The following is a 25,846-nucleotide window of genomic DNA, read 5'->3' on the forward strand; positions in this document are numbered from 1 at the left end:
AAATGTGAACAATGGACACCTCAAAGCCTCATCTCATCCCTGGGTCTGACCTTACTATGCCTCTAAAATTCACTCAGAAATGGGATGAAGGTCAGGAAGTCAGTGTGTATATAATTATATTAACTGGCACTTTAGGAAAATTTCTTTAAAAAATTAAATAGTTTTACATGGCTGTCAAAATATCTTCAAAGCATTACATCAAAAGACCATGTGTTTGATTTCCATATATCCATACAAGTCATTAAAAAGGTACCAATATATGCATTTTTTCAAGAAGAGCAACCTCCCCCCATCCCCATCATCACATGCTACTTTTCAGATGGGCAGAACTGAGTTTATCAGTAACATATATACTCAGTAACTCAACTAGTTAAGAAAACTCTTCTTCGTGTAATTGCCATTCATTTCATGCTTATCCACATTGTCCATAGGGATAGTTTGACTATGACTTCTTGAAGTCTTGACCCAGGAAAATGTTGGCTTCCCTTATAACTTCTAAGCATAGAAACAAGGTTAGTTGGGTAAAGCTTGTTTTGTAAAAATCAGAGTGGTACAAGTAGTTCTGTTTAATAATTATATTTTAAATACTAAAAAATATTTGCTCTTCTAAAAATTGGCTAGGTCCTGGGGCACCTGGGTGGCTCAGTTGGTTAAGCTTCCGACTTCAGCTCAGGTCATGATCTCTGGCTGGTGGGTTCAAGCCCTGCGTCGGCCTCTGTGCTGATGACTCAGAGCCTGGAGCCTGCTTTGGGTTATGTGTCTCCCTGTCTTTCTGCCCCTCCTCTACTCATGCTCTTTCTCTCTCTCTCTCAAAAATAAATAGACATTAAAAAACTTGGCCTGGACCTGGTTTCTAGTAAGGAAGACATAGGAAGAGAGACCCTTGAAAGACTACTGACTGGCTTCCCTTCCCACTGGGCTGCCCTTCCCAGCACTTGAAGCTACCACTAGTCTTGATTCCTGAGGGGTCTGGCCACACAGCCATTCACCCTCAGGTGTGTTCACCTTTGCTAAGGGGGGGGGGGGCTGACAATATGATGAAATACTCTATGAGTTTTATACTTACTACCTTAAACTTTTAAAGAAAAATGAGTTTCCAGAAAATATTAAGAAAACCATTCATCTTTGGACAGCTGACTCTGAATTTGTTGGATTTTGGAGTGTAACATTTGGAGGTGGAGTGAATAAAGTGTTTCATGTTTGGAAGTACGATAGTTTGTTTTTGTTTTTTTTTAACTCTCTCTTTTTAAAATAGGCTTCAATGCCCAGTGCAGAGCCCAGTACAAGGCTTGAACTCACCACACTGGGATCAAGACCTGAACTGAGATCAAGAGTTGGATGCTTCACCGACTGAACTACCCAGATGCCTTGGAAGTATCATAGTTTTGTTCATGGAACTGAAGTTCAGAAAGGTTTGACCAAAAATAAGGATGGCCAGGAACAGCTTCTCATTCCAAAGTTGGCTCTCATTGATTAACAAGAGTTTGAGGTTACTTATGTCATACCGTGGTCCAAAAAACCTCCAAAGGAGTGAGTCCAAGAACTGGTTATTTTCCAGATGAAACCTGATGCCAGCTCTGTGGGGTGATGCACTAAAAATGGCAGTTGACACCCTTGTAGATTTAGGCTATGTAAAACCAGTTGGCATTCTCCACCCAGAATATGGAGCAGCCAGCAGAGTTCCTGTTCTTCAGTGAAATATGAGTACAGATGATCATGTAGCTGGGAGACATCAGTCTCTTGAGGACCCCAGGCTTGTGGTGGTTGTTTGGAAAGATGTCAACTACCATGTGTCACAGCAAAGTATGCTTCTGATGCCCATGTCATTTCACTGTTGAAATAGTTTTCTACTGAAATATGAGGCATTTCATGAACTGCCCTAAAATGCGTCTGCTATGGGGCTTTGATTCTCCCAATAGATTCTCACTGTAGCTGGAAGGAGGTGATAAGTTAATTAGCTATGTCCCTTGCATTTTTGAAAGCCACCTCTGTCTTTTGTCACCACCACTTCAGGAGATAGTTCTGTCCCTTTCCTCCAGCATGGAGCCCGAGGTGGGGCTCTATCTCACCACTGTGAGATCATGACCTGAGCCGAAATCAAGAGTCGGTCGCTCAACTGACTAAGCCACCAGGTACCCCAATTATTACTTCATTTTAGATCACTACTTAACAAAGATACTTGGGACACGTTTTTGTTTTAAGGAGATCTTTATGGTTATGGATATGCTTGCCATAATGAAAGTCTACATATCCATAAAAAAATTATTCTCAGGTCTGGATAATTTTCACCTTTCTGTAATCCACCCATTTACTTTACTTTACTTTTTTTTTTTTTTTAAATTGGAGCATGTTCCTATTCCTCAAAATCCCCTCCAATGCTCCATTGCTCCCTGCAGCTGCTTATACCCCACACCTTCCTCTGTGGAGTGGGATGTCATTCTCCAGAACACATTTGAGTGGGAAGGTGTTTTCTTGTCTCCTTGCCTATCACAGGTTTCAGTTTCCTACTAACCATATTTGTTCTAGCCTTCCCAGTTTGAAGATCACTTTCCTCGATAGAGAAAGGAGTATAGGAGTTGAATTGCCCTGCTTTTCTCTGTTAGCTTTCAACATGACGTCACTTGCCCCTAAGAGCCTCTTCATTCCTCATTCTTCTTGCTCTGAGCCCAGCCAAAAGCCCCCTTTTAGTGCCCTCACACTGAATTTTGAAGCCTCGGGGCAATTTGGACTCTGTTTTTCCTAGGATCATTATGACTGGCTAATATTCCTTGGTGATAAGTGTATAAGTGCTTCTTTTCATATTTCAGGTGTTTCTTTTTAAAATCTGTAATCATTAGAAAGCTCTCTGCATTGTTTGTTTTTATTTGCTTTTGGTTTCTTTTTTGTCAAAGACACTTCCCCTTATTTCTTCTAGATCTATGTCATTTGTTGTTATGGTCTGAATGTTTATGTTGCCCTAAAATTCATATACTGAAATCTAATCCCCAGTGTAATGGTATTTGGAGATGGAGCCTTTGGGAGGTGATTTTGGTCCAGAGGGAAGAGCCTTCATGAATGGGATTAGTAGCCTGATAAAAAAGGTGGAGGAGCTGTCTCACTCTTTCTCTGTGCCACGTGTGGATGCAAGGAGAAGCTGGCAGTGTGCAACTCAGAAGGGGTTCTTTCCAAGAATCCCACCATGCTGACCCTGACCTCTGACTTCCAGCCTTCGGAACTGTGAGAAATAGATTTCTGTTGTGTATAAGCCCCCCAGTCTGTGATACTTTGTTACAGCAGCCCAATGGACTAAGACAAATGTTAGTGTTCAGGTAGAATTTTTTCCTGTGAAACTTCTTTCTTCTTTTAGCCATTTTAACTTTTAGAATGTTGCCAAGGAGTCATTCCTACCTTTTCTCTGAACTTTTACAAATTATTTTTTTCCCTAAAATCTAGAATTTATGTATAATTATGGCCAATGGTTATGTTGGGGAACAAGAATGTCCTGTTCCCTTCAAGGTCCTTCTAGCCAGACTTAGAATCAAATTGACATGAGACAGGTTAACACGGGAAAATCAAATTTAAGAGTGTATGTACAGGGAATCTACACAGACATGGAAATCCCAAAGGCAGGAAAAATAAGGTATATATGTCATTCTGGACTAAGGAGAAGGGGGTCTGGGACTTCTTTTGAAAGAAGGAATGCAATTCACAGGAAGATGAAAAAGAATAAAGGTTTGGAAAACAAGTATTTTCTGGGCTACTCAGAAACATTGGGGCATAGAGGACTTTACCCAAACAGGTCTTGTTAGGTTCCTCCCTGTCTGCCATATCTAGTTTATATCATAATGTAGCTATCTATCATGATAGTTCTCTCCCTATAAATTCTTTTTAGGCACATGAGCGAGAAGTAAAGAGCTTTTCTTTTATTTGCTGGGTTTTGATTGCTTTTTAACTCAAAATAATCTTTATGCCAAAGTGGCCCATCTTGGGGTGGCCTGCCCTTGGACCCCAACAATTCCTTCATTCTTTGGCTGTTAATAGTTCCACAAGGATGATAGTCACTTTATCTGGCTATTTATTTCACTACACTAGGGTTAGCGCCTAAGGGTTGTGCCTAAGGCTTAGGAAGAAGGCTCAAACAGTAGCTGCAAAACCAGGGGCTTCTGAATTTGGCAGATCTGGATTGAAATCTCCACAGACCCGCTGATGATCTTAAACAATCCACTTGACCTGTCTGACTCATAAGGTTAAAAATTGAGTCAATTATACAACTTTGCAGGGATGTTTTTAAAATCATAAAGAATGTAAAATTTGCTCAGTGAATGGTAGCTATTGTTATTACTACCTGAATAATACAAAGAGAATTCTGAACACCGCTGGGGACAAAAGGTCCTTAACATACAAGGGTAGGCCCATAATGTTAGCAGCAGACCTGCCCACTCAGTAATGTTTATGATCTTTTGGAATACATTCCTGCTCCAGCATATGTGCTAATATATGTTCGTGAGCTTTCTGTCCTCGCTCCAGGCCATCTTGGCGACTGGTCTTGATTGGGGTCTTCTGGCATCTAAGACAGGAGGGTCTAAGCCCTGCAAAGAAGATGTAAAAGTCACTGGAGACGATCAACCCTAGGCTCCAACTTGTTATGAAAAGTAGAAAGTGTGCTCTGGGGTACAAGCAGGCTCTGAAAATGATCAGACATGGCAAAGTGAAACGGATCCTCCTTGCCAACTACTGCCCAGGCTTGAGGAAATCTGAAATAGAATACTGTACCGTGTTGGCCAAAAGTGGGGTCCATCACTACAGTGGCAATAAAATTGAATTGGGCACAACATGTGGGAGATACTACAGAGGATGCACACTGGTTGCCGTTGATCCAGGTGATTCTAATGTCATGAGAAGCCTGCAGACTGGGGAAAGGTAAATCACACAAACATTTTTCTTTACTAAAACTGGCCAGAGCTTGTTAAAAAAAAAAGTGTGCATGAGTTGGTAGTGTGGCATAGATAAGTAAAGGTACAATAGGTATCATTAGGGTCGAAATATAGACATATTGGTGGCAACAAGCATACTGATTGAGCACACAGTTTCCGAAGCTAAACTGAATGGCTTAAAGTCCTTCTGGGCCACATATTAGCTTTGTGATCTTGGGCAAATGGCTGGGATATTTTGTGTTCCCATTTCTAACTCACTGATCTGTTACAAAGATTTAAATGTATAAATACATGTAATTGTTTAGAATGTCACCTGGCACATGGCACTTAATGATGTTAGCTCTTATTACCTTGCTGAGGACGGCATTATGTGAAGACAGAGCTGAGAATGCCAGAAGCAATAGCATTCCCATGTCAACCAGAGAATCTGCAACAACGCTGAGAAATCCTCAGAGATAAACAGGGCTAAGGAAATGAACAAAAGGAAGGTACTGAAAAATGTTCACAAGAAAGCTTAGGTTGATAAGTCCTTCCATTGGGAAACATATAGACATGTCTGGAGGTAATGGTTTCAGTCATGATGTTGTACGAGGTTAGTTTATAAGGGCAGCTGAACATTTACCATCAATTTTGGGGTATCTCTTGCTGAATAATTACAGCCTCCATCTGAGTGGGCTGTCCAAGTGCCCCCTACCCTTTTAGGGGAGTAGAGGTGTGCACCATTATCCAAGATGGGTTGTAGGTGAACCCATGGGTAGGCAGTTATATATCTTTATAAATCCTTCTCCTCCTCTTTGTTTTTTTGGCAGTCAGTCAATCAAGCTTTAAAAAGATGGGCCCTCAAAGGCTACGTGGTGGGATTAAAGTCAGGGATAGTAGCAAAGAAGAGAAGCATTTGAAACAAGGTCAGTGCCCTTCAGGATTATTTTTTAGACTCTAAGCAAACAAAACACTGCTCAGAGCTAAAATAAACGTGTTTTCAAATGTGAGAAACTCTTCTTAAGCTTCCAACTTTGGCTCAGGTCATGTTCCTATGGTTTGTGAGTTCGAACCCCACTTTGGGCTATGTGTTGACATCTCAGAGCCTGGAGCCTGCTTCAGATTCTGTGTCTCCCTCTCTCTCTGCCCCTCCCCAACTCATGCCCTCTCTCTCTCTCTCAAAAATAAACATAAAAATATTTTTTTTATACTGGGCATGGTAATAATAACATGTAACCCCAAATGTGTTTATAAGGAGTAAGTGAGTTAATACAGCGCCTGGCACACAGTGAGCACTCAGCCTGGTTAGCTTAATCTTTAGGTAGATTTCCCCTAGAAAGCCATCGGCCCTGGACTCTTATTTTTGGGGAGATTTTTAATTACTGATTCAATTTATTTACTGGTAATGGGCCTATTGAAATTTTCTATTTCTTTCTGTTTCAGTTTTGACAGTTTATCTCTTTCTAGGAATTTGCGCATTTCTTCCAGATTGCCCAATTTGTTGCCATGTAATTGCTTATAATATTCTTTTATTATTGTTTGTATTTCTGCGATACTGGTTGTGATCTCTCCTCTTTCATCCATGATTTTAGTTTATTTGGGTCCTTTCCTTTTTCTTTTTGATTAATCTGGCTAGGGTTTCGCCAATTTTGTTAATTCTTTCAAAGAACCAGCTCCTGGTTTTATTGATCTGTTTTACTGTTGTTGTTTTTTTATTTCAATATCATTGATTTGTGCTCTAATCTTTATTATTTCCCTTCTTCTGCTGGTTTTGGGCTCCATTTGATGGTCTTTTTCCAGCTCCTTTAGGTGTAATGTTAAGTTATGTATTTAAGACCTTTCTTCCTTCTTTAGGAAGACCTGGATTGCTATAGACTTTCCTCTTATGGCTGCCTTTGCTGCATCCCAGAGGTTTTGGACTGTCACGTTTTCATTTTCATTGGCTTCCATGTTCTTTTTAATTTCCACTTCAATTTCTTGGTTATATCATTCATTCTCTAGTAGGATGTTCTTTAATCTCCAAGTATTCATGGTCTTTCCAATTTTTTTCTTGTGGTTGATTTCAAGTTTCATATGCATGGTACGATCTCCATCTTTCTGTACTTGTTAAGGGCTGATTTGTGATCCAGTATGTGATCTATTCTGGAGAATGTTCCATGTGCACTTGAGAAGAATGTGTATTCTGCTGCTTCAGGATGAGATGTTCTGAATATATCTGTTAAGTCCATCTGGCCCAATGTGTCATTCAAAGTTACTGTTTCCTTGTTGATTTTCTGCTTAGATGATCTGTTCATCGTTGTAAGTGAAGAATTGAAGCCCCCTACTATTGTGGTATTGTTATCAATGAGCTTCTTTATGTTTGAAAGCTGTTAAGTCACTAACTGGCGGTTATAAACTGAGAAACATTTCTTTGTTCAGGAATTCCTCTCTCCACCTTCCATAAATATTCTTGTTTATCAAAAGTAAAGTTTGAGGTAGAGTTTTGAGGGATTCTAGTCTACTTATACCTATTTGAATTAATTCAAAATTCTACTGACTCCTCAGAGTTGATTCAAAACGCCATTTCCTCTAGGAAGCCTCTCCGACTACTCCCAGTTACATAGTGAGTCTCACTCATGGCTGCTCAGTGCACATGTGGCCCAAACTTCATATGCTGTCAATTGGCTGACATCACATTTTTTATTTCTTTCTCCTGCTTCATCTGAATAAATCTTTTGTTCTGAAGTGTATTTCCAGATAATTGAAGACAGTATATATTCAGCATTTTTCAAAAGTATAATGAATGAATTTATTTCTTTTTTATAATAGAAGTCTGGCATACAAAGGGCAAACTGGGTGGTGACATTTAAAAATCATCATCAAAAAAGAGTTGAGTCAGGGGCACCTGGGGGGCTCAGTCAGTTAAATGTCTGGCTCTTGGTTTGGGCTCAGGTCGTGATCTCACAGTTTGTGGGTTTGAGCCCCCGTCAGACTCTGTGCTGACAGCAGAGATTTGCTCCTCTCTCTGTCCCTCCCCTGCTTGTGCGCGCGCTCTCTCTCTCTCAAAATAAATAAATAAACATGGAAAAAAAAAAAGAGTTGAGTTAGTTTGCTTGTGTTTAAGGTCTGGTTGCTCTTATTTTGCTCTATGACCCTATGTGAGTTCTCTAAACTCTCCAAACCTTGATTTCTTCATCTGTAATAGAATCATTGAGAACTAAATGGTATAAGCCACATGCCTGAACCAAATCGGGTTCTGGACAAACGTTGGTTTATAACCAGTGTCAGTGGATCTTCTCCTCTCGTTCAATGAGACAACTTTGACTTCCATCCATCCCCTTGCGTCCTGATCAATTGACAGCCCAAGTGAGTGATGACTTTCGGAGAGCTTTTTCTGTCAGTCCTGGCTTTTGGTTGAATTCCCAGGAACTTTTTATGGCCATTTTCAACTCTTAGCAGTTCTTAAGCTATATAATGATAAATATATCCTGAATGCTTAGTAAGAATGCAAATTCCAGGACCACAGCCTGGATGATCTTGATTCCTTAAAGCCAGGAGGGGCTCAGGATTCTGCATTTTCAGCATGCACTGAGTGATTGCAGGTGATTCCCATGCAAGTGCTGTAGGAAACACACTTTGAGAAATTTCTAGCGAGGTTTCTAGGTCCTAGAAATAAACTCCTCATCTGTGGATCCAAAAAAGCCTCTAAGCAAGGGTGCATGCACAGACTTTAGGGACTCCATGAGCTCTCTGAAATTGAAGGCAAGTCACATGTATATACATTCCTTTGGGGAGATGTTTGACTTTAGCTTTCATTTTATATACTTTCATAAACCCTCTATCCCACTGTTCCCTCTAAACAAAAACAAAAACAAAACAAAAAAACCTTAAGAGCTATATCTCCATGCTCCTGGCCATTTTCCACCCAGCCCTCAGAGTCTATCTATCTCTAATAGCCAACCAGACATGGACAGAGCTGTGTCAGCAATTAGTCTACCCGCCGCCCCCAACACCTACAGAGTGCTCCCACACCAAACTCTCATTGTTTCTTATGGCCAACAGGTGGGTCCTCCTCGCCAGGCACAGCTGCATGCCATGGGCAGGAGTGGAGCCTGCAGATGTGGCTTATGTGGCTTATCTTCAGCAGCTTACACCCCTGCTGAGCACAAGTCTTGGAGAAAGCCTGCTATGGCCTCCGTGTGGGTGCCCAGTGAAGGCAGGCCCTTATCTGGGTTTAAAATTGTCTGCCGAGGTCCAATGTTAGGAGTTCTGTGTTTTGCAGGTTGCTCGTGGAGTATCTCCACAGGAATCCAAATTATCTATGCTGGGGAAGGTCTGAGCCTCTGTGACAACCTGGTTACTCTCTCTCTCTCTCTGGGAAACTTGGCCACACTGAAGCTCCCTCGGGCACTGAGCCTAACCCAAGGTAAGATTTCCCTTTCTCCTTACCTGGGAACACAGTCTAAACAAATCAGCTCCCTGGAAGATGGCGGAGAGCTTGCTCTCTGCTTGTACCCATAGTCCCTTTAATTCCATTTTCTCTGCTGTACGCCTGTGGGGTAAGACCTACCTGAACCAGTATTCGTTTAAGTGCCTTGTCTCCTAAGCTCTTCTTTTATTAGAGAAACATCAAAGATCCTCTCTTCACTACCAGTACCATTAAAGCCTGATTCGCCTTTCATGGGAATCCTGTTTCCCCTCTAAGGGCCATTGATATGTCCTGGGCTTTGGGACATCTACAAATGGCTCAGGTTATTTGCTGATGATGCATGTATGTGTTCTTCCTCTAAATATCTTCTGTCCCAATCTTTAGAGCTGGTTACCTCTGGGTTTCATTTTGTGAAATGTGGTGCTGGAGTGTGAGAGGGCACAGAGGAAGGCGGCAGGATGCTGGTGTGGCCAAGCAGCTTTACCTGATGTCTCTTGTGATCTCTGAACCACCCAAAGGCCTTGTTGGTCCTTTTTTTGTCCTTTCCTCCCGTGACAAAGCTTTCCTGGAGAAGTCCAGCATTGATTCCTATGCTGCTGGTAAAAATGTCACCCTAGGTCTGGAGATGGTGAAGTGCCTTTTGTATTCACTTCCATGCCTTCCATGGCTCTGTTCTCCCGCCTGGTAGCTTATTCTGTATGAAGAGCTTAGCAGCACTGGGCTCTGGAAGAGAGCAGGCAAATATGGTGATATAAAATGCTAACAACAGCAGATAGCAGGAAAATTTCCTTTAAATTCAGATGAGCAGTTGCTTCTTCTGGTGGGCTTTTATTATTAAATTTATTTCCCTCATTTGGCTAGATAGGTCTCTCCTTGTGCTCACTTATCATGTGCTGAAATCATCTTGCTTTTAATATCGGAAACAAGGAGCTGTTCATTATACCAATTATAAATATATCCATATGGTCCCATGTGTAATCGTCAACTCAGTAACACAGATGTAGCCTTCATATTTGGAGGGAGTAAGCGTTCACCTTATCCTAGAGAAAATGGTAAGCTTCTGAGCTTTTAGGCGCCTACCAACCTTTTTCTTTAGGATAAAGTGAGCCTTTCTGGGAGCCAAAAATTATTGATCCTTTAATTGATTTCAAATACCTTATCTTTATCTTAGCCCCAGAGGTCCTGACTCTAATCTCTGTCTTACAACTGTTGAAACTTAGTGCTCTGATATTAAGCCATCTGTGCTCTCTCTGTGAATTTGTGATTTTTTTTCATTTCCAGTATCTATTAGGAGGAACCAAAGCTCATCAAGTTCTTTGGAAATTGAATTAAAGTGATTCTTTTACCATTTGTCCTCCCTGCCAAAATAAAATTCTTTATCACTGTTATAGGCAACATCTCCCTTATCACCCATTGCCTTCCTGCTCCATAGTTATATTACCATCAATGTTGTTTAATTTCATATGTAGCCAAATTGGCATCAGCTTTTATATATATATATATATATATATATATATATATATATATTTACAATTTCCAGGTCAGGAATCCTAGAATTCCAAGGACAGAAAAGGAAATCCAGAGGTCATATAATTCAGTCCTCTAGTTTTCCAAAGAAATGTTCAAGTCATATGGAAGGAATTTATTTTCAAGCAACACATTCTCTGCAACGAGGTGGCTACAGAAAGGCTAAGGGATAGCAATGGGGCATTAAAATGAAATGCCTCCTGTTTTTTCACAGCATCTCTAGGTAGTAGTAAGGGACCTTCAGTGCCAGGGGAAGACCATCACAGGCAATTTTGTGAACCCAGTGATAAACCTCCTATTGAAGAGAGATGTGCAGTGAACCTGATTATTTCTCAAAGAACTGTCATTTTCCCAAGAGCTGGCATTTTCAACCTCTTGAAGAACACCAACCACTGTTATCACAGCTCTAACTTGAGCAACCAATCAGGGGTTTGAAACATTAAACTCGAATACATAATTTTAAAGGGGATAATTTTAGCAAGATTCACCCTGAACTGAAACAGCTCCAGTCAGCCCTTCTCCAACAAGAGGGTCACTGCTTGCTTTTCTTGGCACTGACAATTCCCTCCCTAATTCTCCCCATCTTCCTTTCCAACCAGAGGAAATGAGGTCCCAGGCCATGGATTTATGAGATCCCTGAGAAGAATACCCAGAAACTTTGAAAAAGAGGCAAATATAGTCTACTCAGGAGAACTCCCAAGAGGAAGAACTGACTCTCTCTTGTTGCACTGCTAAGCAAGCTGCACTTTCCAGGGTAAGAATGACACCAGTGGAAAAGGCGGTCTGAAACTTATCTCTGACCCTATCAGATATCACAAATGATACAAATTCTGTTTTGGAAACCCAACAAACCAGTTTAAATTTAAATTCTTAACTGATGTTCTCATGGCTAATCACATAGCCCTTATTTCTTCTTAGCTAGCCAAGGGGAAATTTATGCTATAGCAAACACATTGTGTGTGTGTGTGTGTGTGTGTGTGTGTGTGTGCGCGCGCACCTAAATAGAAGCTTGTAATTGTAATTAGTCTAGAAAAGAAAGCACCATTTGGATCTCAAGAAGAGACCATTTGGAATTTGGAACATGTTTTCATTGCCTGGATATAGTAATCTGAGTCCCTGTCTTCAGGGTCTCTTATAAGAAGTGATACCCATTTTTGTTTCTGTTTCTGGTAACTGCCTGTGTTGCAGTTGGCTGATGCCTCCTGTCCAGAGTTATAAATGCCACTGTGCGGCCATTGTCTTGTCAGATGTTAAGCTACTTGTTCTGCAACAAAAGGAACAGCACCAGCAGTAAACCCCAGACCCACCATAGACTCGTTCCTGTGGTCTGTTCAACCTCCTGATCAGCAAAAGCTCGGCAATGGTGGCCATCTGAATATCTTAGATGAGTGTCCTGCAGCCTAACTTTATCCGTCCTTGGCCAAAAGGGGTAGTCGAGGAAGGAAAACAGCTCTGACAGCCAGGAATTCACCTGGCTCTGTCAGTGGGGCAGTGGCATCACGAGGTGCTTCCTGTCAATTAGAGCTAGGCTTTGGTGTTCCCCCTTTTAATTATAGACCATTTCAAAGAACAGCAACGCCAGGCAAGGCCACTCAGAAAAGGCACAAACAAGATCATTCTGTAATCATGTCTGAACACAGACAAAAACATAGACATTGTCTCCACCACAGAATGACCCTCATCCTGGATAATATAAGCAAGGATTTGTCTTTACTAATCCCAGCTTCAAGCTCACTCCATCCTTATGGCCTTCTAGGTAAGAATCATAGTCACCGAACCCTAGAATTACCCCACTTCCTGACAGCATCCAAAGTAGAGCAAACCACATTTCCCTGTAAAATGAGCAACCTGCCCACCAGAAGCCCAAATTCCCTAGTCCCTTCTAACACCCTCTTACTGAGGTACCCTACCACTTCCCATCATGTGCATTCTCTCCTGCTGCAAAAGCTCAGTTCCCTGACCTTTGTTCAGCTGCAGATGTGTTCATGGTGGTCTTTGGACGAAGGGCTCCTCTTGTGCTATTTCACATCTCAGTAAACATCCTCACTCAAGCATTCTGCTAAAACAGATCATGGGTATCCCCATGGGTATCCCCATGATCTGTTTTAGCAGAATGCTTGGGGATCATCAAGTCATACCTGACATCTTCCTGTAACCCCATCCTGCATCGATCACAAATCCTGATCATTTTTACCTTGTAATAGCTCTCATAACCCTTTCCTTCTCTACATCTTCAAAGTAACCTCTGTTGTCCAGGTGACAAACCTCTCTCCCCTCGCCTACTGCCCACCACGAGTCTCTAACCTAGTCTTCCTGCTGCTCCCTTCACTTTCTCCAATCTGTATCCCATACTGCAGCTGGAGTAATTTTTTCCAATTAGAAACCTTACAGAGCAAGTCTCACGTTGAAAGCACTGTAATGCTTCCTAAAGCCTCAGTTACTGACAATGACCATGAGGGCCATAAGAAGTCTGACCCATTCTTACCTCTTTAGCCTCATCTCATGTTATTCCCCACTTTTCTGATCTAGCCACATTGGCCTTCTCTCATTTCTTTGAACACCATATACTTCTGCTACCACAGGGCATTTGTATATACCATCTCTCTGGAAGCTCACTCCCTTTCTCCTTCACTGAGTAAACTCTTCTTCACCATCCAGATCTCAGTTCAACTGTGTCTTGGGCTAACCTCCTCTGACCACCCTAAGTCAGCTCATGTTATTTATATCTCATACCACATACCTCTCTCTGTGGTAGCAGAGTTGAAATTTTATTTTTATTGATGTCATTCTTTGATTGATACCTGTCTCCTCCAAAGATGCCTTACACTCAGTAAGTGCTTAATATTTGTGGAATGAGTGACAGGTCTCTGCTCTGCCACTGGTGAGCTGCCTCATTTCGAACATGTGATTTAACCTTATTAACCACCTTGGTCTTGTTGAGCTGCCATAACAAAGGTCTGCAGAATGAATGGCTCAGACAAGACACTTATTTTCTCACAGTTGTGGAGACTGAAAGTCTAAGATCAAGAGGTCGTCAGAGTTGGTTTCTGGTGAGAGCTCTTTTCCTGCCTTGCAGATAGCCACCTTCTTGCTGTGTTCTTACATGGTCTTTTCTCTGTGAAGAGAGAGAGAGAGACAGAGAGAGACGGAGAGAGAAAAATGGATCATGGATCTTTGGTGTCTCTTTCTCTTCTTATAAGGATGCCAGTCTGCTTGGATTAGAACCCCATCCTTATGACCTTATTTAACCTAAATTACCTTCCTAAAGGTATCTCCAAATACAGTCACAGTGAGTGCTTCAATATGTGCCTTTTGGGGGGCACACAATTCAGTCCGTAACTTTAATCCTTAGATTTCTCACCTGTATAGAGATGAATAATTGTCCCTAGGAGATGTTATGAAGGTAAAATGTGACAGTGTATGTGAAAGTTCCCCAATACATACAAAGTTCTAACCCAAGGAGGGTGGTAGGAGTCTACTCTTTGGTTAAGAAAGATTGTGGCTAATGTCTTCTCAAGGTAGACAAAGTTTATAGATAAGAAAGCCTATACTGGTGTGGGGGTGGGAATTGTTTTAGCTTAACATCAGAAACATAATAGGTAGAGTCATGGTGTTCGATAAAGGGCCGGGCTTCTTGGAGATTGTGAGTCCTCACGCCTGGATTGCTTCTGTAGGACACTCAGTGGAATGGGAGACTGGACCAGGAGTCTTCTTCATTCTCCTCCAAGTTCAAGCTTTGTCTTTTGTGCTGTGCTTCATGTTGCCTAGGAATGGGTCTGTAACTAATTTTCTCTGACTATGCATGTTAAGAAGTCAGCAAACTTCTCGGGGCGCCTGGGTGGCGCAGTCGGTTAAGCGTCCGACTTCAGCCAGGTCACGATCTCGCGGTCCGTGAGTTCGAGCCCCGCGTCGGGCTCTGGGCTGATGGCTCAGAGCCTGGAGCCTGTTTCCGATTCTGTGTCTCCCTCTCTCTCTGCCCCTCCCCCGTTCATGCTCTGTCTCTCTCTGTCCCAAAAATAAATAAACGTTGAAAAAAAAAATTAAAAAAAAAAAAAAAAGAAGTCAGCAAACTTCTAAAAAAGGGCCACATAGTAAATATATATATTTTAGGATTTGCAGGCTATGTGGTTCCTTTTTCTAGACTCAACTCTGTATTGAGTTGTAGCAGGAAAGCAGCCTTAGACATTATGTTTATGAATGTGTATGGCTGGGTAAATAAAACTTTACTTATGGATACTGAAATTCAAATTTTATCTGATTTTCATGTGTCATGAAGTATTATTTTTCTTTTGGTTTTTCCCTCCCCTATCCACTAAAAACTGTAAAAACTTTTCTTCTCTGGTGAACCTACAAAAACAAGCAGTGGGCTGGTTTGTCAACCTGTGATCTATATCATTAACTCAGAACCTGAAATGCCATTAACTTCCTGGCTATTCTTAGACCACCAAGGCACACTGATTTTCAGGCCTGGTTGGAAAAACCTACTCTTCTCTAATTTGACTCACTGGCTAGACAGAACATTTACTTTATTGTTTCCATAAGTTTCATTTTACTGCTGGCTGTGAAAAAATTACTTATCCATTTGCCAGGTTATAACAGCTGACGCTAAGTCTCTTAAGCCAAACCTGGCCTTTTCCACACTCCCTGTGCTTCTGGCCAGCCTTAATCTGGCCATATTCTCCAAGCCCCTTAGCTGCTGCCAATGCCAAGCCCCCCAACCTGTAAACCAGGCTCTTCCAATAAGTATTTCCAATCTCTAGATTTTAAAAATACCCCGATGCCATATTTAGATTCAATTACAAAGCACAGACATGCATAGAAAAGAAGAGAAGGGTAAAAAGTGACTGATGTTTCACCAGCAGCTCTTAGGCTACTTGGCAAGAATGCTCCGTCCTATTTAAGAACCATGAGTAAACGACACTGTCATATTTTCCCAAATATCCTGAAATTAGGATGTACAAAGGCTTCTTCAAGTGCCCAACCAGACACAATTCATCCATGAATGTTATTAGTGCTGGCATATTATTTGGTGATCAAGACATGTATGGAAACTTACGCTTTGAATTTCCTCTTGGTTGCTGACCACTTAGCTCTGCACTCAAGCCTTCCTCTCCTTAATAGATATGAAACTGTTAGGGGGGTGTCATAGGTGCCCTAGCAGCAGCCACCTACGGCCCATGATGTATGTTCTGTCATGGGAAATAGTGTAAGATTGCTTCTGGCTGGCCAATGCTAAATGGATTATTCTGACCATAGAGCTTGGCTTTGCAATTTTAGTCTTGGGGCTAGTCTCAAAGAAATTACCAAGTTCATTTATTGATTGATATTTATTGGTAATTTCCCATGTTCAATGTTGTGCAAAATGCCCAATTAGATGGCTGCATGCCCACATCCTGATTTTAAAGGTGCCAATTTGTGTTGCAAACCTGTGTGTGTGCCCGTCTCAGGTATTATAGTTATTACAACCACCTAGGGAGCTTCTCAGACAATTCTTTTCTAGTCACATTTCCATGATCCATTCATTCATCCCATCCGGCATTAATTCTGCTTTACATACTGTGTGCATTCTTTCAACAGATATTTTGATCATGCACCAAGTATAAGGAAAATATTCAACATTGAGGATAAAAAAAGATGCACAGACACAGGCCCTTTAAGAAAATACTATGCACGTTTGGTTGTGGAGGAGTTAGGCATTTTTTAAAAGACGTTAATTCAGTGTGAAAAATGGCAGAGTAGAAGTATGGAAAGAGATTCAAGTTTGGAGGCAAGGCAGGTTATGGAAAACCGAGTTGTGAAGGATCAGTGGTCTACTGGGGAGAAAATGGGAAAGAGCATTCTAGGCAGAGCAGACAGGACAGGCTTTTACCATCCAAGAGGTGCTTTTCTCCTACCCAAGCCCAATGATGTCTTCCCGTCACCCATAATCCACTTGCCTCTGTCTGCTACTCCCCTTCTTTGTAAATATCTTTTTGTGATCCCTTACTAGCTAGGCTAGCATATAATGAACCTGAGTGAGTAGCTAGTGGAAGATGGGTGTTATAGGGAAGGACTTGAAGGCCAAGCATTTTCAACTTTTGGTCTTAGGTTTCTGAGCAGAGAAGCAAGTTGATGTAAGCAATATTGCAGAATAACTTTCATGGCCATGGTATGTAACATGAATTGGAGGGAGGAGGCTGGATTTGGGATGTCCCCTAGGAGACTTTGTTGGGGATGGACTTTCTGCTTCCCAAAGCACAGTACAGGCCGTTCACTGAGTGATGGATGGGCCTAGAGATGGGCCCTCTGGGCCCTGGTGGACAGAGCGCATCTGCAGAAGTGACAGAGAACAAGGCAGAGCCTTGGAGGAAAGCTTTAACTTGCGGCTCACTCAGCCCTCCTGGGAAGAGCCTGGAATTATTTAGCAATCAGGGAAATTTGGCCAACGTGGCAGATGGGCAGGAGCAACACTTGTGCTTGGCCTCAGGTTGAAAATGAGGTAGGCTGCCATCACGCTGAGCAGGGATGGGAAAGCAGAGGCCCACAGGAAGGATGCAATGAAAGCTGCCAAGGTGCATGTCAAGCAGGACTAACAGAGTTCCAGGAGCCGGAGCCAGGAGGAAGTGATAAGTAGATACAAGGTTCCCCGCAGAACGCTGGCAGGTAGAAGAGTGTTATCAGGAAATATCCTCTTCTCACCATAGAGGGAAATTTGTTACTTGCCAGGACCAAATATTTCAAAAGCTGTTTCCCTTGAAGGCATAATCAAAATTAAGATGTCAAGTGATGGCAACGGTGTAACACTGCCGTTGAAAAGATAAATAAATTGTAGAATTGTTTTTAGATCCCTGGGAGACAGTGTGAAGAAGTGGGGGCAGCACACCCGGCTCATAGCGCAGTTAATCCCCCCAAATTGCCAGGATCTAGGGCAGGCTGTAGAATTTGCCAGACATGTTTCCTAATGCATAAAAGAGGGAGGAGGGGTGCCTAAATAAACCATTTCCAACATTTATTTCATAGCGCAGTTCAACACATTATGGCTGCATGTGTGTGTTTTATTTTATTTTATTTATTTTTTAATGTTTATTTTTGAGACAGAGAGAGACAGAGCATGAATGGGGGAGGGTCACAGAGAGAGGGAGACACAGAATCTGAAGCAGGCTCCAGGCTATGAGCTGTCAGCACAGAGCCCGATGCGGGGCTTGAACTCACGGACCGTGAGATCCTGACCTGAGCCGAAGTCGGATGCTTAACCGACTGAGCCACCCAGGCGCCCCTGCATGTGTGTGTTTTAAAGAAATTATCAACTTCGAAATGATGGGAAAATCCAAATCATTGTTAGTAGGAAAAAAAAAATTAGCACAACTCATTTGGAAAGCAATTTGGCAATCTATGTCAAGAGCATTGAAAATGTTCATACCCATCAATAATTTCTCTCCTAGAAAACTACTCTAAAAAGTGGTCTGAAATTCAGAAAGAAAAAAAAGTTCACTGTACTATAATTTTTTAATAGTGAAAAGTTATCCTGGATTAGGGGGAATGTTTAGTTGATAGTCTATACAATGGATCTTTTTTAGTCATTAAAAAATGATTATTGAGCATATGAAAGGACAATTTTAAGTCATTTAAATAGTAAACAAGGAAATTATTGAACTAAATAGGGAAATGTTTATATTATAATATTAACTTTAAGACAAACAGGATCCTAAGTTATATAAAGACTATTATCTCAATTATGTAAAAAGTCATAAGCATATTGGAAGAAAATATTCATTTTAAATGTTTTGGGATTATTGATTGTATTTCTTTTCTCTTTGTTCTCTTCTAATATTCTATAATAAACTTGCATTACTTTCATTATAATAAAGACAGAAATAACTCAAGTTTATGATTATTAGTTGGTAGTATATATTAAGCTGTCAGAAAAAAATGGAAATAACCACAATTATAGAACTTCAGTGGTTATACAATATGAAATGATGTACTATGGAACTCAGTGGTAGATGTGCAGTGCAAAGGTCTCTGAACTCACAGTCAAAGCTCAAAATCAAAGTGTGGTTCTTACAGTTCTTGACTGGAGGGCTTATAAGTGAGTGAGTTCCATCTCTGAATCTCAGAAGTATTATCTGTAAAATAGAAATTCAAAAAATATCCATTGAATACTTACCACGTGCAGGTATTTGTGAAATGTAGTCATGATACAGAATTACAGAAAACATGATTCGTGCTAATAAAATATTCATGAATTAAGGGGCATCTTCACTGAGTCTAAGCTTGAGCAGTAAGGGGGAATTAGTTAAATAAAGACTTCATAGATAGGAGGAACAGCAAACCCACTTTTGGGGACCTACTAAAGTGTGTCATGCAGGGAAGTGACAGGCAACATGCCATAACAGAAGACCACAGTCTTGGAGTCATAGGTCTGTATTCAAATCCTGACTTTGTCTCTTACTGGCTGTGGGGCCTTGAGCAAGTTACTCAGTCTTTCTGTGCATCATTTTTCTTCACTTTATTTATTTATTTTCTTAAAGTTTATTAATTTTGAGAGAGAGAGAGACAGAGAGAGAGCACACACTTACGCTTGAACAGGAGAGGAGCAAAGAGAAGGACAGAATCCCAAACAGGTTCCATGCTGTTAACATGGAGTCCTACACAGGGCTTGATCTCACGAACCGTGAGATCATGACCGGAGCTGAAATCAAGAGTGTGATGCTTAACCTACCTAGCCACCCAGGCGCCCCTCATTTTCCTTCACTTTAAAATGGAGGTGATATTAGCTATGTCTCATGAATGCTGTGATATTCAGCGACAACTTTTATAAAGTGACAAAGCAGTGATCCATCTCTTCAAAGGATATAAAGTGAAACCACAAGTGGTGACAGATACTGAGAAGAATAAATAATAAACCAGACCAACACCTTCCCTTGCTCTTCTATCTAGAATAAACAATACTCTTATTGCTATTATCAATATTAGTAATGTAACTATTGGAAAGAAGTTCTCAACACTTTCTATGTGCCATCAGTTTTCATTACTCCGGTGATTGTCAACCCGTGGGCACATCAGATCACAATCTCAGACACCATGATGTAGATGATGGAAGATATCCCTCTTAGGTAACCTGTTCAGCCTCTTCCTCCTCGCTACCCCCATGGGTCTCACTGAGGGGAGAACAGATGTCCTGTTGACAAAGTGGGGTGGGGATGGGGAGGATGAACTACTGCAGCGGCCTCTGGGAAATGGGGCTCTCCCAACCCCCACTAGCCAAGGGTGTCACCCAGCCCAAATGGGAGAGATGAAGGAGGGGAAAGAGCCAAATGCAGACTCCTTCCAGAGGGCTCCTTAGAGACCCGGGGAGGGATTATGGCAAATGTTTCAGCAGCCACAGGGGAAGGGAAGGGGGAGGAGAAGGGTGGGTGAGGGGAGAGCCTGGTTAATTACGGAACAGATGCCCAGCAGCACCTTGGGGTGAATGCATTAGGACAGGAGCTATCATTTCACTCACACCCTGGCATCTATTCACAGACTCCTTGGCATCCAGCTGAGGCTGGTTTCTTGTGGGTTTCGCCTCAGTTAGAGAAATCTGCAAGTTCAAAGCCTTCTCCTTATTTCCAAATGGGATTTCTCTCCTGCCTTCTTTCCCTTCCTTCCCCACTCCGCCTCCCAATCTTAACTCTCCGTGCATCCCATGGTGCCTCGTCTGCCTGCAGACAACTTTAATTGCTTTGCATGAACTGGTGCAGGAAAGCTAGCTGTAGACCTTCAGGCAAACGGAAGGAGGGGGCTTCCAAGCCTGCTCCGGTTCCCTCGCCACTTTGCCCTCCTTTCCCACCTGCCCGTGGCCGGTGCCAAGTGCACCCAGGAGGCCCATTACAGACTGTGTCTCTGAGGGAGGTCTTCAGAACTCTGCTCTAGACCTGCTGCTCCTGCCTGGAGCCCAGAGAAACAAAACCAGTGGTTCTGACACAAAGACCGTGTGCCCAGCACTGCCCTTTGCGACCGCAATATTGTGCACTTTGCACCCCTGTCCCGGTGGTCTGGGCTTGAGGGAAAAGGTGGCAGGGCCCACGTGGGGGTAGAAAACAGGGACTCCGGCTGCCCTGGGTTCTCCTCTCATGTCTTCGTTGCCATTCCCCGCACTCTCCATGGCTGCCAAGTGGAGATAAAACCTGGAAATCAAAAGAGAGGAATGACTTGGATTTCACCCTCTCTCCTCGTCCCAGAATTTTCAAGTATGACTCACCCCCCCAGGGACCGACTCCAGCTACCTCTGTTGTGAAAAATGTTCTAACTCCCTCTGCCTCCTCTGTGCCTCAGTTAGCACTTGCTTTTCTGCGAACATGGGAGGATCCCTTCTCTCTCTGGCCAGATCGTCAGCTTCTGGAGAAACTACTGGCCACTTCAAAGCCATTCTGATTCAATCTGGTGAGACGCATGGTGGAAATGGTAATCTTTTCACAGCACCTGTCCTGATGTGTACATGCTCACCCTGTGTGTAACATTTGTGGATAGTAAAGTAAAATGCCACTGGGATGAGGCATGTCTGTAACCTCTCGCTTTGGTACTGAAAGCTGGATGGAGAGATAAGCAGGTCCTACTTTTATTGTATCCACAGCTCCCGATTCAGTGATAATGTTTCCTACATAAATGAGATGATTGAATACTTGGAGTCATTTAAACCAGATAGCACAAATGAACTCAATGGAAATGAGGTACTTCATGCATCATTGGCTTTATCGTTGTTATGCTGTCATTATTCTCATAATTTCAAGATGTGGGTTGTCAATTAGATTTGGGAGTGACCTTTGAGGGCACGTAGTCCAATGTCCTCCTCAAAAGACAGCCCTCAGCTTACCAAAAGCCAAGGTAAGATGCTAAGTCTGTGAAGGCAGAAACCTATAAGGAATGTGAAATTGGTGTGAGGCATTTGCCATGCTGTGGAGAAAGCCCGGGGTCTGAAATAATGGGCTCTGTCTGGCCCTGCACTCGGAGATCTATAACCTTTCATAAGACCATTTAAAGCAGAAGCTGCAAATTGGCTCCTCAAGGTTTGTCTCCCACCTCCCAAGTTTCGCCTGTGTAGAATTTATTAATTTTTTATATGAGTGAACATTTAAAAAGCAGGAGAGTTTAGCTAAAACAAATCGGTTTTTTTTTTTTTTTTTTGCTTTTCTTTAAAAAGTAGAAGATTTGTGGGGCACCTGGGTGGCTCAGTCTGTTGAGCATCTGACTTTGGTTCAGGTCATGATCTCGTGGTTCATGATGTCAAGCCCCACATTGGGTTCACTGCTATCCGTCTGGAGCCCACTGGGATCCTCTGTCCCCTTCTCCCTGCCCACTCCCTGCTTGCACTGTCTCTCTCTCTCTCCCTCTCAAAAATAAATAAACATTTTTTTTTAAGTAGAATATTTTAAAACAATGGCTTTGCAATTACTTGGAAACAATTAGCCTGAAGAGTTTACTTTAGATCCAGGGTGAGCTCCAAATTTACTACAGTCCTCACCATTCCCTATTACCTCCCTGTCCCTAAGGCTAGGTGCCAATTGCCACCTATACTTATTTTTATTATTATTTTTTTAATGTTTATTTTTGAGAGAGAAAGAGGGCATGAGCGGTGAGGGGCAGAGAGAGAGGGAGACACAGAATTCAAAGCAGGCTCCAGGCTCCAAGCTGCCAGCACAGAGCCTGACACAGGGCTCAAACTCATGAACCGCGAGACCATGACCTGTGCCGAAGTCGGACGCTTAACTGACTGAGCCACCCAGGTGCCCCTACTTATACTTATTTTTAAATAATTTCTTCTTCTGTCCTTCCTTCTTTTATTTCTTTCTCTTTCTTGTTTTTCTTTCTCTTAGCAAAAATGGGACAAGAAAAGGTAGATGAACATTATTTATCCTTCAAAATGTTACCCTATGCATCTTGTGCTTTCCTTCCATAACATTTGTATTCCCGTTACTTGTTTTATGCTTGTCTGCCCTCTGGACTATGCGTTCCAAACGGTCAGGAACTACCTGTCTTGCTCATGGCTGTGCCTAGCCCTCTGCCCGACAGAGTTCACATTCAATATATATTGTCAGGTAGATATCAAATTTCTCTTATTCTTCTCTTCACAAGTACAGTAGTGAGATACCTCCTCAGCCAGAATTGACCAAAATCTTGCCACAAGTTGAGTGGGCTCTAAATATTCAATGACATAAAATGCAAGTCATATCATTGGGAGATAGTGAAAACAGTATTTTTTAGTTGGTCTGTGCTGTCACAAGGAGCTAACCACGGAAAGATTAAATGGTCATATATCTGTCACTTCCCCACTGTCTCTCCCCACTGGAAGATAAGAAGCCTACTCGCCCCTGTTTGGGAATGAGAACTGGCACAGCATGGGGGTCAACAGTCATTCGAGATGTCCAAATACCCATTACTACAGTGATACTTTCTTGGGGCCCGTAATCAAGGGGTTTCAGTGAATACTGAATTTCTTGCTGGTAGTTATGCAATAAAAGTCTTGTGTCTTGACTGGCTGACCAAGGTGCTCATACAAGTAGCCCAGTCCTTGGTATCATTTTGTTGTTTTCTCTCTCGCTTACTTTTAAGCCTTAAGAGACAGTGCTTTGTCTCCAGCCCAAGCAGAGTGCTGCCTACAGCAGGAACACTTGCTTCTCCAGAGGAGTTTTTCTCTGCCTGATCCTCATCTCCAGCTCTGAGCCCTGAGGGAGCCACCTTCCTGCAGGGGCCTCAAGACACCCCAAGCAGAAACTCAAGTAGGGAAGAGAGTGATCAGCTTTCTCTCAGGGTTTGTGTCGAAGTTGTTGTATGATAGGAAGGCTCACTCCTTCATTCGGGGTTTGACGAGTCACGATTCCTGGGGGCTTGTCTTAGGATCTACTACCATCTATCATTCCTTCCCCCAAATGATCCTCTGGCCCTTGTACCTGCTCATTCTCTCCTCCCTTTGGACTTTGCTGAACGCGGGGTAGGGAACCTGGCGAGAGCACGTGAGGGTCACTCACTGCCGACCCCCAGGTCCTGACTCCTTCCCAGCACCTGACTGAGGCTGCTTGTGCACATGTATGTTGCATGTGTTCAGCGTCTGCTTGACACCCAGCCTTATCTCCTTTGTCTGATCACAGAGCCTATTCAAAGTTGGGTCCTCCATTACACAAAACCAAAGGGAAAATGATTTCATTTATTTTGGCTCTCAGCTTTACCCTTTCTTTAAATTATTTTTCTTTCTTTTGCCTATCCTTTACGCCCTTCTTAAACACAGCATCTGGGTGGCATTTAAGCCAGTCAGTGCTGAGGCCAAAGGTGGCCCGTGTCTCGTAAGGGCTGGCAGTAGGCTTGCGGGAAACCATGGCAGTGACTGACAGGGCAAATGCATGCACTTAAGGAACAGTGCACTGCTTTAGTGATTCTGATGATTCTACCTACTTTTCTAGTACCAGAAGCAGTGATTGTTCATCCAGAGAGAGCAAATGGGCCAATTTTGATAATCCAAGCTACCCAGCAGGCTTCACTGGTTTCTCTAAGCAGTCAGTAGAAATCCCACCATGCTAGGCTGCTGGCAGGTTTTTCCTAGGATTCAGAAGTCACCTGGGGGTCATGTCTAATCCTTTCTGATATAGAATATGCCTTCTACTCTCCCTCTAGTGCTCCCTCACTTCCCCAGATCCTACCCTGTCAAGAACTGCCTGTTTCAATTGTGGCTTTATCAAACCACGCACTGATGCATTTAGTACCTTATTCTTGTCAAAACCTTTCACAAAACCACTGCCTCAGCTACCTTGAGTCTGTTCCCACTGAGCACATCCCTTCATTAATGCCCCATTTCTCTGATGCGATCCCCCCTGCCCTGCTTTCTTCATCTGTTTAATTTGTTTGCTGTGCACTTTGAACCCTTCCCTTGGAAGACATGACATAACACCATCTATTTCTATTTAAACTGTTATTCAGGACATGTTTGAAATGTGCATTATTCATGTATTATTCATGGGCATTATTGGAGATCAGTGTGCAAATCAGCTTTATTGGGCACCCCAGAGACTGCAGCAGAGTCCTGCGTACTTATAAATTGCATAGTATCATTTCCTGAAAAGCGGGCCTGCTCTGCCTTCTGGGGGAAAATGACAGTTTCATGGAACTGCCGAGAACAATAATGCCTTTGAAAGAGATCATGCGGCCATTTCATTTGCCATTTAATGCACATACTTTAGCCAGGCCAGAGAGGCCCTCAGCCAGGTTTGATTTGTATGGTTTTGAAACATTATTCAGACCCAGACTTTGGCCAGCACCTGGCAAAAATCATGGTAGAGTTGTGGGTGTAAAAAAAAATCATCAGTTTGTTTTGTTTAGCGGGGAATGGAAAGGCTATTATAGAAAAGTTTCCCAAACCAAGGATACCGACAAGTAGCAAAAGGGACAGACATGTCAAAGTTTGGCAAGTGTAACTTTGGTGCCCTGCTTCCTTTCTAAGTCTGTCCTCTCTGTTCAAAGTTCCCTTCATGCTCCGAGGACCTCTTGTTTTGGAGAAAGTGATCCGTGGACTGGGTTGTAGAAGTTGAACAGATTGCCCCTCCCAGGAATATATATTGTTAGAAAGACTAATGTGGAGCTCCAATATGGGTATTTCTGTTGATAGAGATAGAGGATTACAGTTCTTGGGTGAGGAGACTTTGGGGGGCAAGATGGCTTTCCTAGAGTCTCTCTAAATTATGTTGCACATATGATTTGGGTCCCTTCTACATTTTGACAAAGCGACCACTTCCCATCCAATGGGTAACACAGGCTCTGTGCCATACAAAGTCAACTAGACCCTCTGGTCCCATTTTCTCTGCAGTAGTATTCTACATAGTCCCCAGGGGTAAATTAGGGTTTTTGGAAAGCACTCACTCTTTGGATCTTCTGTACAGATATGCACTAGACAAACTTTTTTATATATGAGTGGGTTTGATTCTAAAGACCACTGAAGTTGATTTGTTCCACGGGTCCAAAGTGGCATAATAAAAGAAGCTGCCTATGCCACTGAGGGGAGATGGGCAGAGTT

At 42.5% G+C, this 25,846-nt stretch overlaps 2 pseudogenes; both read left to right on the plus strand.

Moving 5' to 3' along the window:
- Nucleotides 1–1,033: 1,033 nt before the first annotated feature.
- LOC112868169 (protein NipSnap homolog 3A-like) lies at nucleotides 1,034–1,838 on the plus strand (annotated as a pseudogene).
- Nucleotides 1,839–4,567: 2,729 nt separating this feature from the next.
- Nucleotides 4,568–5,026, plus strand: LOC112868168 (large ribosomal subunit protein eL30 pseudogene; annotated as a pseudogene).
- The last annotated feature ends 20,820 nt before the right edge of the window (nucleotides 5,027–25,846 follow it).

The sequence above is a fragment of the Puma concolor genome, chromosome D3 (genome assembly GCF_028749965.1).
Source record: "Puma concolor isolate L17-30 chromosome D3, mPumCon1.1.hap2, whole genome shotgun sequence".
In the NCBI taxonomy this organism is placed as follows: Eukaryota; Metazoa; Chordata; class Mammalia; order Carnivora; family Felidae; genus Puma; species Puma concolor.